The 12,909-nt window shown below is 52.3% G+C and overlaps 1 pseudogene; it reads left to right on the top strand.

The window, feature by feature from the left end:
* The first annotated feature begins 258 nt into the window (after nt 1-258).
* LOC147973297 (histone H2A pseudogene) lies at nt 259-926 on the top strand (annotated as a pseudogene).
* The last annotated feature ends 11,983 nt before the right edge of the window (nt 927-12,909 follow it).

Here is a 12,909-nt window from a genome sequence, read left to right as displayed (position 1 = left end):
TGAGAAAAGATTCCTAGTGAAAAACCTTGTATCCAAATAATGCTCCCCTGGCTTTATGGGTTTCCTTCCATTTATTTTTTCGGTTGACAAAAATATTGACTGAATGATAGGAATGCACAGTGTAATTTTCGCATCGCTGCCGTCCATTCGCCACCGAACCGACCGTCCATTGCCTGTGGTCGCGGATCGACGGGCCCACACCATCCCCTTCCCGCGCCGTTTAAATACTCTGCCCAAACCCCGCCGTCCAACGCAACACTCAAATCTCAAATCCCCATCGCCAAACCTCTCCGCACCAGCACACTCTCGCCTTCTCAAATCCCCCATCGCGCCAAATCTCAAATCCCTCTAGCCGCCATGGACGCCTCAGCCACCGGCGCCGTCTCCAAGGCGAAGAAGTACGTGGTGGGGCGCAAGCTTGGCGGCGGCCCCAGGAAGAAGGCGGTGACGCGGTCCGTCAAGGCCGGGCTGCAGTTCCCCGTCGGCCGCATCGGCCGCTTCCTCAAGAAGGGCCGTTACGCGCAGCGCGTCGGCATGGGCGCCCCCGTCTACCTCGCCTCCGTCCTCGAGTACCTCGCCGCCGAGCTGCTCGAGCTCGCCGGGAACGCCGCCAAGGACAACAAGAAGTCCCGCATCATCCCGCGCCACCTGCTGCTCGCCATCCGGAACGACCAGGAGCTCGGCAAGCTGCTCGCCGGCGTCACCATCGCGCACGGCGGCGTGCTGCCCAACATCAACCCCGTGCTGCTCCCCAAGAAGACGGCCGAGAAGGAGCCCAAGTCGCCCAAGAAGGCCGCCAAGTCCCCCAAGAAGGCTTAGTCGATTACTGTCTAGTGACTCTCCATAGAATTAGTGTTCGCTGTCTGGATAATCGTGTCGATATAGTAATGTTCTGTTCTGCTTTGATAAAAAGAATGTCAGCAATCTCTTTGACTCTGCAAATTATTTGTTCTGTTGTCTGTCTGTTCCTGTTCGTGATTTTGCAATGCCATCGACTTTTACATTTAGGTGGGATATATGGTACTCCTGATTGTATTTAGTGCTCATCTGAATCTGATAAATTAACTTGGTCTGTTACTAGAAAAACTAGAAGTCAGAGTTGCAAGCTGGAGAAACAGAGGAGCTCCCAAACCTGTATTTTAGGTGTCCCGTAGCATGAGTTCAGGTTCAGACATTTGTGTATGTCAAGTACTACCAAATGCCAACGTTTCACCATGCTTTGTCCAGTGCTGTAGTCACAGAAGCATTTTCCTGTAATTGGTTGTCGCCCAACCTGATATCACTACATTCTAAAACATGATGTATAAAGGAGCATCCATTTCTAGAAAGACTAGTGAAAGTCAGTTGCAAGATTAACAAGTCAAGGAGCATCCCCTGACTGTAGTCATGTACTCTATGAGGATACACTGGAATTTAGGTTCAGACATTTGAATATATAAAGTACTATGTCCAGCTTAGGCAGGAGCAATGGGTTATGTCACCCAAGATCACTACATTCTAGAACCATGTTTGTTGATGACTGAATAAGTTCAGTTGCACATCTCTGAAAGAAAAGCAGACAAAACCCATTATTGATAACCTGCAGTTTGGGAGAGGGGGTTTGGTGGAGTGCTCTGTTTCAGTGAAATCGGGCAATCGGGAAGACTGCTAGCAAGATCACCGAGAGCACTTCCTGATGAAGCTATGTACCTAGGGTAGCGGCACGGATCCGTCCAAAATGCCCTACCCAAGGACATCCCTAGAAGAAGTCACCTTTCAATCGACTTGAAGGTATCCCACTTGACGGGTTCAAGACACTCGACCAAGAAGCTATCACTCGACCATGAAGTCAACCACTCGACTGCCAGGAGACCTAAAGTCACTCCGCAGGCAAACGGTCAGCTATAAGTAGTCTTTATGGTCATTATAACACCTTATTAGGGGCGTTATCAGTAACGCCCAACCTTAAATGTACCTTAAACTCTGCATTACTGAGGGCAGGAGGGGGCCGGCGAACTCTATATAAGCCACTCTCCTCCTCAGTATGAAGGGTTCGCACCCCTGTAATCCATACACGCATAATCCAGTCGACCACCTCCGGGCTCCGAGACATAGGGCTATTACTTCCTCTGAGAAGGGCCTGAACTCGTAAACCTCGCGTGTTACAACTTCCCAATAGCTAAGATCTAGTCTCTCCATACACACCCACTACATCACTGTCAGAGTTAGAACCACGACAGTTGGCGCCCACCGTGGGGCAGGAATCTTAGCGCTTAGTTGGAGAAGTTGCGATCTTTTTCGATCCCTTTGATCATGGTTTCTTGCGGAGTTTTGGTGGAGGGCCGCGAGGTCCGTCTTGGCGCGCTCACGTTCATCGCCGACGACTCCGCCTGGCTTCAGGAGGCACCACTCGACATCGACGCGCTCCCCGTCCGCGGTGCGACGCACTTCCGCGCATGCATTCGTGGCGTCCTCCTGCGGCAGTCGTCGACCCAGTATCGGTCGGCCCCCGTGTCGTCTCCCCGCCCTGTCTCTCACCAGCGCAAACGCTCCGGTCGGTCGAGACTTCAGCGGTGGGTGAGACATGCCGTGGCCCGCCAGTCGGCAGCCCCACAAGTCGCGGCGATCGAGCCCGACAAATCCCTCTGCGGCCTGTTCGACCTGTCGACTGGCTCCGCGGAGACCGCATCCGAGTGTGACAGCAGCGACCCAACGGCTGAAGTTCTGGCGGTCGATGGAACGCACAGTCCTCCTGGTTTCCCTCGCGCTGATGGAGGCGCGGGTAGGGGCGATCCGTCGCATCCCCACGATGAGTATCTCCCTGAACCCCTCACGTCATTGCAGCGAGAGGAGCTTCGCCGCCGGAACATGGACGCGCTCCACACTCCTATTGTCAGAGAAACCCCCGAGGCCCGGGCCTTAGAGGACGCGCGCTTGGCTAACCTGGCCGAGCGCACTCGACTGGAGAATCTCCAGCGAATACTCGACGAGCAAGCGCGTCAGCGGGCTCCCGAGTCCAGTCGACGTCAGCAAGCTCCCGAGTCCAGTCGACGTCAGCTCTTCCCGCCGCCGCAGGTATATCGAACCCCAGTTCAGAATTTGGCCGCCGCAGCTCGTATAGCAAAATCAATTCAGCCCTCCCAGTCAGAGGCCGGCAGGGGCTTGTTGCAGATCAGAGTGTTGCTCCGGGCGGCAGGAAACCAGAATTCCGCCATTTCTCAGTCGCGGAATAGGATCCACAGTCGATCCGTTGCAACAGATACAGTCCAGTCGGCTCACAGCCCGAGATCGCCCCCAAGGCGTGAGGGACGTGGCGACCGGCATGATCAGTACAGGAGGAATGAGCAGCATGATCACCGATCCGATCGTGATGATCGACGTCGAGTGCCAACCCCTCCCCCGAGGAGTGGGTCATATGCGCCTCGACATCAAGATGACAGGCGCCCTCACAGTGTTGGGCAGAGGATTCCAGTCGACCCCAGGGACCCAGGCTTTGATGCGAGATCTATCCTCGTTCAAGGTTTGGTTGACAGGAACAAGCTCATCGGGAAGGCCACAACAGAGATGCGCCCGCCAGCAGCAGCAGAGTACATGTTTCGGGGCCAGAGTGTTTCAGTCGAGCCATCAGAGCCGCAGTGATTCCTCCCAACTTCAGGTTGGCGACTGGAGTCAGCAAGTTCACCGGTGAGTCTAAGCCTGATACTTGGCTCGAAGATTACCGAGTGGCTGTACAGATTGGCGGCGGCAATGATGAGGTGGCTATGAAGCACTTGCCTCTCATGTTAGAAGGATCAGCCCGAGCGTGGCTGAATCAGTTGGCACCCAGCAGCATCTACACTTGGGAGGACCTCTCCCGAGTGTTTGTCACGACCTTTGAGGGAACATGTAAGCGACCCACAGGCCTTACGGAATTGCGGTCTTGCGTGCAGAAACCGAATGAAACTCTGAGGGATTACATCCAGAGGTGGATCACATTGCATCACACAGTTGAGAATGTGCCAGATCACCAAGCAGTTTGTGCCTTTAAAGAAGGCGTTAAGTACAGAGAATTGAATCTGAAGTTCGGTCGAACTGGAGAGATGTCTCTGAATCGGATGATGGAGATTGCCACCAAATACGCTAATGGTGAAGACGAAGATCGACTCCGGAGTGGCAAGTACAAGGCAGTTGCCCAAGAAACCGGAGGGAACTCCAGTCGGAAGCAAAAGCAGAAGGCCGAACCAGCCGCCCCTGGGGAGGCCCTGGCCGTGGCCCAGGGAAATTTCAAAGGAAAATCCAAGGGCCCCTGGAAGCCCAAGAAAGTCAAGGATCAGGATGGGAATGATGTTTTGGATCTGCCATGTCACATCCACACCAAGAAAGATGAAGAGGGTAATTTTATTTACCCAAAACATACCACTCGACAATGCCGGCTCCTAATCCAGCAGTTTCAAGGCAAGCAGTCCAAGGACAAGGAAAAAGAGTCAGACAGAGTTGAGGACAAGGAAGACAGTGATGATGGATACCCCCAAGTCAATTCCACCCTGATGATTTTTGCCGACGTCAAAAGCAAAAGTCGACTGAAAGTCATTAACCGCGAGGTGAACATGGTTGCTCCGGCAACACCCAGTTACCTGAAGTGGTCTCAGACTGCCATCACATTCGACCAGTCTGATCACCCGACGCACATTGCCACCCCTGGGAGGCAAGCTTTGGTGGTCGACCCAATTGTCGAAGGCACTCGACTGACCAAAGTCCTGATGGATGGCGGCAGTGGCCTGAACATACTGTATGCTGAAACATTGAAAGGGATGGGCGTTCCGATGTCCAGACTCAGTGCCAGTAACATGAGCTTCCACGGAGTCATTCCTGGGAAGAAAGCCCAATCACTCGGCCAAATTGCTCTTGATGTGGTTTTTGGTGATTCAAAGAATTACCGCAAGGAAAGGTTGACATTCGAAGTTGTGGACTTCCAAAGTGCTTATCATGCCATTCTGGGCAAGCCAGCTTACGCACGCTTCATGGCTCGACCATGTTACGTGTATCTCAAATTGAAGATGCCTGGTCCCAAAGGTGTGATCACCGTTATAGGCAATCGGAAGAAGGCAGAAGAGTGTTTTCAGAAAGGCTCAAAGATTGCAGATGCTCAGATGGCAGTGGTCGAGCTACAAGAGTACCAAAAGACTGCCGATCCGAGTGAATTGCTACGGGCCAAGAAGCCTGCTTCAGAGTCAGCTTTTCAGTCGGCCGGTGAAACAAAGACAGTCCACATTCACCCGATCGACCCCGATGCTGCCCCGACTCACATCTCAACTATGCTCGACTCCAAATAGGAAGAAGCGCTCGTCCAGCTCCTCCGTGAGAACCGGGACATCTTCGCATGGAAACCCTCTGACATGCCTGGAGTTCCCAGAGAGCTGGCCGAGCACCGTCTACGAGTCGACCCAAAATTCAAGCCTGTGAAGGAACATCTTCGGCGGTCCGCCGTCCAGAAGAAGCAAGCCATTGGCGAGGAGGTGGCTCGGCTCTTAGCAGCAGAGTTCATCCGAGAGATTTACCACTCCGAGTGGCTCGCCAATGTCGTCATGGTCCCCAAGAAGGACAAGTCACTTCGCATGTGCATTGATTTCAAACATATCAATCGGGCCTGTCCAAAAGATCATTTTCCTCTCCCTCGCATCGACCAAATAGTCGACTCGACTGCGGGGTGCGAGAGATTGTCTTTTCTAGATGCCTATTCCGGGTACCATCAGATCCGTCTGTATGGACCCGACGAGATCAAAACAGCTTTCATCACTCCATTCAGATGCTTCTGTTATGTCACCATGCCGTTCGGCCTCAAGAACGCCGGAGCCACGTTCATGAGAATGATTCAGAAGTGTTTACTCACTCAAATCAGTCGGAATGTGGAGGCATACATGGATGATATAGTGGTCAAGTCACGCAAAGGTTCCGACTTGCGGACTGACCTTGCTGAAACCTTTGCCAAACTCAGGAGGTATGATATCAAGCTCAATCCATCAAAGTGTACATTCGGAGTTCCAGGTGGAAAGTTACTCAGTTTTCTCGTTTCCGAACGGGGGATCAACGCCAATCCTGAAAAGATTGGTACCATACTCCGGATGAAGCGTCCTGTGCGTGTGCACGATGTCCAAAAGCTTACAGGTTGCTTGGCCGCTCTAAGTCGATTCATTTCTCGTCTCGGTGAAAAGGCGTTACCTCTTTACCGACTGATGAAGAAGTCTGACAAGTTCGAGTGGACTCCAGAAGCTGATGCAGCGTTTGCAGAGCTCAAAGCTCTGCTCTCCACCCAGCCGGTGCTTGCTGCCCCAATCAGCAAAGAGCCTCTGCTGCTTTACATTGCAGCCACAGGACAAGTTGTCAGTTCAGTACTTACGGTCGAGCGGGAAGAATAAGGAAAGGCCTTCAGAGTTCAGCGCCCAGTTTATTATGTGTCTGAAGTTTTGACCCCTTCAAAACAAAGATATCCTCACTACCAGAAGCTTGTATATGGGATTTATATGACCACGAAGAAGGTTGCACATTACTTCTCTGACCACTCCATTACAGTCGTCAGCGACGCCCCATTGTCAGAGATCCTGCACAACAGAGATGCAACTGGTCGAGTGGCTAAGTGGGCGATTGAACTCCTTCCCTTAGATATCAGGTTTGAAGCAAAGAAGGCTATCAAGTCCCAAGCAATCGCAGATTTCGTCGCCGAGTTGATTGAACAGCAACTTCCGACTCAAGTCCACTCGGAGCACTGGACCATGTTCTTCGATGGATCTAAGATGATGAATGGTTCCGATGCTGGGGTGGTATTAGTCTCCCCCCGAGGAGATAAGCTCAGATACGTTCTCCAGATTCACTTCGATTCCTCCAATAATGAAGCAGAATATGAAGCACTTTTATATGGGTTGCGCATGGCCATTTCACTCGGCGTCCGTCGCCTCATGGTCTATGGCGACTCAGATTTGGTGGTTAATCAGGTGATGAAGGAGTGGGACGTCAGGAGTCTGGCTATGACTGGTTATTGCAATGCAGTGAGAAAGCTAGAAAAGAAATTCGAGGGGTTGGAGCTTCATCACATCCCCCGACTAAAAAATCAGGCAGCTGACAACTTGGCAAAGATAGGCTCCAAGAGAGAAGCCATTCCCAGCAACGTGTTCCTGGAACACATTCACTCACCGTCAGTCCAAGAAGATCCTTTTACAGAAGAAGCCCCGCAGCCGAAAAGTGCCACAGATCCGACTGAAGTCGAAGTTCCTGCTGTGGTCGACCTAATCATGGAAATCTTGGCAATCACTCCCGACTGGACGATACCGTACATCGCGTATATCCTAAGGAGAGAACTCCCGGAAGACGAGGAAGAGGCTCGATAGATCGTCCGCCGATCCAAGGCCTTCATAGTCATAAAGGGACAGTTGTATAGAGAAAGCGCGACTGGAATCGGTCAGAAGTGCATAACACCAGAAGAGGGTCGGATAATCCTTGATGATATCCACTCGGGGACCTGTGGTCACCATGCGTCCTCTCGGACAATTGTGGCTAAAGCATACCGAGCGGGATTTTACTGGCCAAGAGCAAATGAGATGGCAAAAGAGATAGTCGACAAGTGTGAAGGGTGCCAGTTCTACTCCAACATGTCACATAAACCTGCATCAAACCTGAAGACCATTCCACTCGTCTGGCCCTTTGCTGTCTGGGGACTAGACATGGTTGGTCCACTGAGAACAGGCAGGAGCGCTTTCACTCATGTGCTAGTGGCAGTCGACAAGTTTACCAAATGGATTGAAGCTATGCCCATCAAGAATCTTGATGCTTGCACTGCTATCAGTTTCGTCAGAGGACTAACATTCAGATATGGAGTCCCGCATAGCATCATCACTGACAATGGGTCAAACTTCGATTCGGACCAGTTCAGAGCTTTTTGCGCCTCTCAAGGCACACGAGTCGACTACGCATCGGTCGCCCATCCCCAGTCGAATGGACAAGCCGAAAGAGCAAATGGTCTGATTCTCAAAGGACTAAAGCCTCGATTGATGCGCGATCTCAAGCACGTGGCAGGTGCTTGGGTCGACGAGCTTCCGTCAGTTCTGTGGGGATTGAGGACCACCCCAAACCGGTCGACTGGAAGAACTCCATTCTTTCTGGTTTATGGAGCCGAAGCAGTTCTGCCGAGTGATCTTCTTCACAACGCGCCCTGAGTCGAGCTCTACACTGAAGACGAAGCAGAACAAGCCCGACAAGATGCAGTCGACCTCCTGGAAGAAGAGAGAGAGATGGCCATGATCAGATCGACCATTTATCAGCAAGACTTGCGTCGATTCCATGCTAGGAATGTCAAGAGTCGAGCCTTCCAAGAAGGAGATTTGGTCCTCCGAGTGGATCAGCAGAAACCACACAAGCTTGCTCCTACTTGGGAAGGCCCCTTCATCGTCACCAGAGTCCTCCACAATGGAGCGTATCACCTCTACAATGTTGATCGCCAGATCGACGAGCCGTGAGCTTGGAATGCGGAGCTGCTCCGCCCCTTTTACACTTGAGTTCCTTCCTCTAAAGATGTAATAAGAGAAACTTCTGCAGTTCATTTTTATCAAAGACAAGAGTGTTCCAATAATTGCTGTCGCTTTTGTTTGCATACGAAATCCCCCAGTGGGTGACTTAGCCGCGAATCCGTTTCGCCTAAGTTTGAAAAATCCTACCGAGTGGAGAGCCAGACTCCCACTCGGGGGCTTAGCTGCAGCCCAGTGCTTGCCTAAGTGTTCAAAAATCCTACCGAGTGGAGAGCAATCCTCCCACTCGGGGGCTTAGCTGCAGTCCAGTACTCGCCTAAGATCTCCCACTTAGAGACTTAGCTGCAGTCAGGCACTCGCCTAAGTATTAAAAAATCCTACCGAGTGGAGAGCAAACCTCCCACTCGGGGGCTTAGCTGCAGCCCAGTGCTCGCCTAAGTATTAAAAAATCCTACCGAGTGAGAGCAAACCTCCCACTCGGGGGCTTAGCTGCAGCCCAGTGCTCGCCTAAGTATTAAAAAATCCTACCGAGTGGAGAGCAAACCTCCCACTCGGAGGCTTAGCTGCAGTCCAGTACTCGCCTAAGTTCTCCCACTTAGAGACTTAGCTGCAGTCAGGCACTCGCCTAAGTATTTAAAAATCCTACCGAGTGAGAGCAAACCTCCCACTCGGGGGCTTAGCTGCAGCCCAGTGCTCGCCTAAGTATTAAAAAATCCTACTGAGTGGAGAGCAAACCTCCCACTCGGGGGCTTAGCTGCAGCCCAGTGCTCGCCTAAGTATTAAAAAATCCTACCGAGTGAGAGCAAACCTCCCACTCGGGGGCTTAGCTGCAGCCCAGTGCTCGCCTAAGTATTAAAAAATCCTACCGAGTGGAGAGCAAACCTCCCACTCGGAGGCTTAGCTGCAGTCCAGTACTCGCCTAAGTTCTCCCACTTAGAGACTTAGCTGCAGTCAGGAACTCGCCTAAGTATTTAAAAATCCTACCGAGTGAGAGCAAACCTTCCACTCGGGGGCTTAGCTGCAGCCCAGTGCTCGCCTAAGTATTAAAAAATCCTACCGAGTGAGAGCAAACCTCCCACTCGGGGGTTTAGCTGCAGCCCAGTGCTCGCCTAAGTATTAAAAAATCCTACCGAGTGGAGAGCAAACCTCCCACTCGGAGGCTTAGCTGCAGTCCAGTACTCGCCTAAGTTCTCCCACTTAGAGACTTAGCTGCAGTCAGGCACTCGCCTAAGTATTAAAAAATCCTACCGAGTGGAGAGCAAACCTCCCACTCGGGGGCTTAGCTGCAGCCCAGTGCTCGCCTAAGTATTTAAAAATCCTACCGAGTGAGAGCAAACCTCCCACTCGAGGGCTTAGTTGCAGCCCAGTGCTCGCCTAAGTATTTAAAAATCCTACCGAGTGAGAGCAAACCTCCCACTCGGAGGCTTAGCTGCAGCCCAGTGCTTGCCTAAGTACGGGACACAACCCGATCCGCAAGGACGACGAGGTGCAAATCGACTGCTACCTTCTCCTTCGGAGCTGCACCACAAATACGAAGTTATTTCGAGTGAAGACCAAGTTCCACTCGACGGATCGTCCACAAAGATGTTCAACGATAAATCAAGTTCAAATAAAACCTAAAAGGTCCCAGACCTCAGATAAAAGTATTCGAGCCCTCGACTCGGCAGAGTTTAACTGTTACAATTCCACTCGGCATTCCGAGGCAAATTTAAGGCGGAGTTTAACGGTTACAAAACACACTCGGCATTTCGAGGCAAATTCAAAGTGAAGCATAAAAAGTTTTTCATTCCTCAGGTGGAGGACTGGAAGGGGCGACGAACTCATCCAAGTCGATCCCGTCTGCAATGCGAGTGGCAGCAGCGATGAAAGTCTCCATGAAGTCCTGAAAGTTGTGCTTCTTGGTATTGGCGACTTGGATGGCGGCCAGCTTCTCTTCTCGCGCCTCCTTGCAATGGACGCGGACCAGAGACAGAGCCACATCAGCGCCACACCGAGCAGAAGACTTCTTCCACTCCTACACTCGGTCAGGGATTTCGTTAAGTCGAGTCATCAGAGACTCGAGATCGTTTTGGAGCGCAGACTCTGGCCAAAGTGCCGGATCGATCAGTGACATGGCAACCTTCAGTCGAGCCAGGTAGTCCACGACGCCGTCAATACGAGATTCCAGTCGGAGCAGATTCATGGCAGCTTCATCTTTCACTGGAGAGTTGATTGGATCCAAACTCGTTTCAATCCGCCCAGTCTCCTCCTCAAAGTTCTGGCAAAGCTCTGCTTACATGATCCAAGGATAAGTCAATTTTCATAGACTGAGTCGACACAAAAAAAACCAGTCGGAACTGAATGTGCACCTTCAAGCTTGATGTACAACTTCTTGGCGAGGCTCCTCAAGTAGCTCTCCAGGTCGTCCCTCCTGCGAGCGATGCCTTCCATCTTCTCGCTCAGGGTGAGGTTCTCCTTCTTCCAACGCGAACACTCCTTGTTGGCTTCATTCAGAGCGGTCTTCAACTTGGTATTCTCTCCTTCTAATTGGTCGACCGAAGCCAGCTTCTGTGCGGCCAGAGCGGTCTTGTCATCAGCCTCCTTACGGGCAGCAGCCAATTCCTGATCCTTCTTCGCCTGAGCTTCGTTCAGTTTTTCTGCAAAGAAATGATGATTGATTCGGAAATAGCAGAAGGATACTCAAGCCTAAAAACTAACCAGTCGACAAAGGCGTCTTACCTACGGCGCCGTCTCTGACCCTCTGCAGCTCTGTTCTGGCCAGCTCCAGATCAAGGTTCAGTTGAATTTGCTGCTTCTCCAAGTCAGCCAAGCGGGCTCCAAGATCACAAGATTTCTGAAGTCAAAGGGGAGGAGTTATCATTACAGTAAAAAACAACAAAGGCAATAAATACTAAGACTACGGTCGACTGCCAGCAGTCCACCATAGTCTCGGGGACTACACCCAGTGGGTGCACTTAGCGTGCCCCCACCGGTTCCTATCCCACCCAACCGGCCCCCGAAGTCGAGTCTAAGATGAGTTGCTTCCGAGTAACTAAGAGATAATGATGGCGTTTCTAAGACTACAGCCGAAGCAAAAACATTCGACAGTAGTCTCGGGGACTACACCCAGTGGGTGCACTCAGCGTGCCCCCACTGTAAAAAAGAGAGAGAGAGAAGGTCGACTGCCCACAGTCGACCGAATACCATTCCATTCGACATGGCCTGACCAGACCGAGTGAAGAAATATAGCTACAACAACTCAATAGAAAGACTACAGTCGACTGCCAGCAGTCCACCGTAGTCTCGGGGACTACACCCAGTGGGTGCACTTAGCGTGCCCCCACTGGTCCAAGAATTGGCAGACACACCCACTGGGTGTACAGATATAAAGGTCTTCGGAAAAGAGATTCTTCAAACAGCATATCGTAACAGACCAAGTGTTGAAGTCGACTGACCTGGACGTTACTCTGAAGAGCCGAGCTCGCGTCATAAGCCGCCTGGCAGGCCTCCCGAGCCACTTTCACTTGTTCCATCATGATCCCCGCCTGGCGTACAGCCTCCTTCGCAGCAGCCGCTTGGTCCTCAGGGACGGGGTACGCAGCAAAAAGCGAAGACAGATCCGCACTCGATGCCGAGGGCTGCACACTCGTCAGAGGAATGGCGAAAGTCACAGAAGCCCGAGTGGGTTCGCCATCGTCCCGAGCTGCGGCCTCAGGCGCCAGAGTGGGTTGTGGGGTCTTGCCAGCCGACGCCCTCTTCTTCCTCTTCACTCTCAGCGGTTCGTTGTCATCGTCGTCCGGGAGGTCGATAACATGAGGAGGGGCTACAAGGAAAACATTCAATCGACCAGAGTTGCAATAAAGGTTCAGTCGACTCAAAAGCGGAACATCAGCGATCGTACCAGGGTTGGAGGTAACAGCGTTCTCCATCTCTTGGTCGTCGTCCTTGGCGGAGACCTCAGAAGTAGCACTGCTGCAAATCTCGAAAGTCAGTCAGTTGGCTCAGTGAATCGACCAAGGATCCGTCCACGGTCGACAAAGGAAAGCAAGTTTTATTATTACCCGAAAATGGTAGGAACAGCTATCTTCATCTTGGGCAGAGCCTTGGGCGGCTTGGATGGCGTCGCTCGTGGGTGCTTGGGAGCCTTCCCAGTCGGCGGAGGAGGAGAGGTCCGAGGGCGTTTCGACGACTGCCCAACAGGAGTAGTCGCCTTGCCACGTCCTCGCGCTGGATCATGTGTGAGCTTGGATCGCCCCTCCGGGCGGGGAGGTTCAACCTCCTCCTCCTCCTCGCTGGAGTAGACGTCGTCGCCTCCCTCTCCTTCACCATCAGACTCCCACTCGCCTTGGTCATCCCCGCTCTCGCCTCCGCTCGCCTCCCCTTCCTCAGTCGACCCCTGTGCCCCGTTGGGCGTCGAGTACATCTCGGTGGTCGCCTGGAAAACAACAGACAAGAC

Source organism: Triticum urartu, chromosome 5A, assembly GCF_056163025.1.
Source record: "Triticum urartu cultivar PI428250 chromosome 5A, HENAU_Tu73, whole genome shotgun sequence".
Taxonomy (NCBI): Eukaryota; Viridiplantae; Streptophyta; class Magnoliopsida; order Poales; family Poaceae; genus Triticum; species Triticum urartu.
Note: the sequence above shows the minus strand (reverse complement) of the source record. Positions and strands in the feature narration are given on the sequence as shown.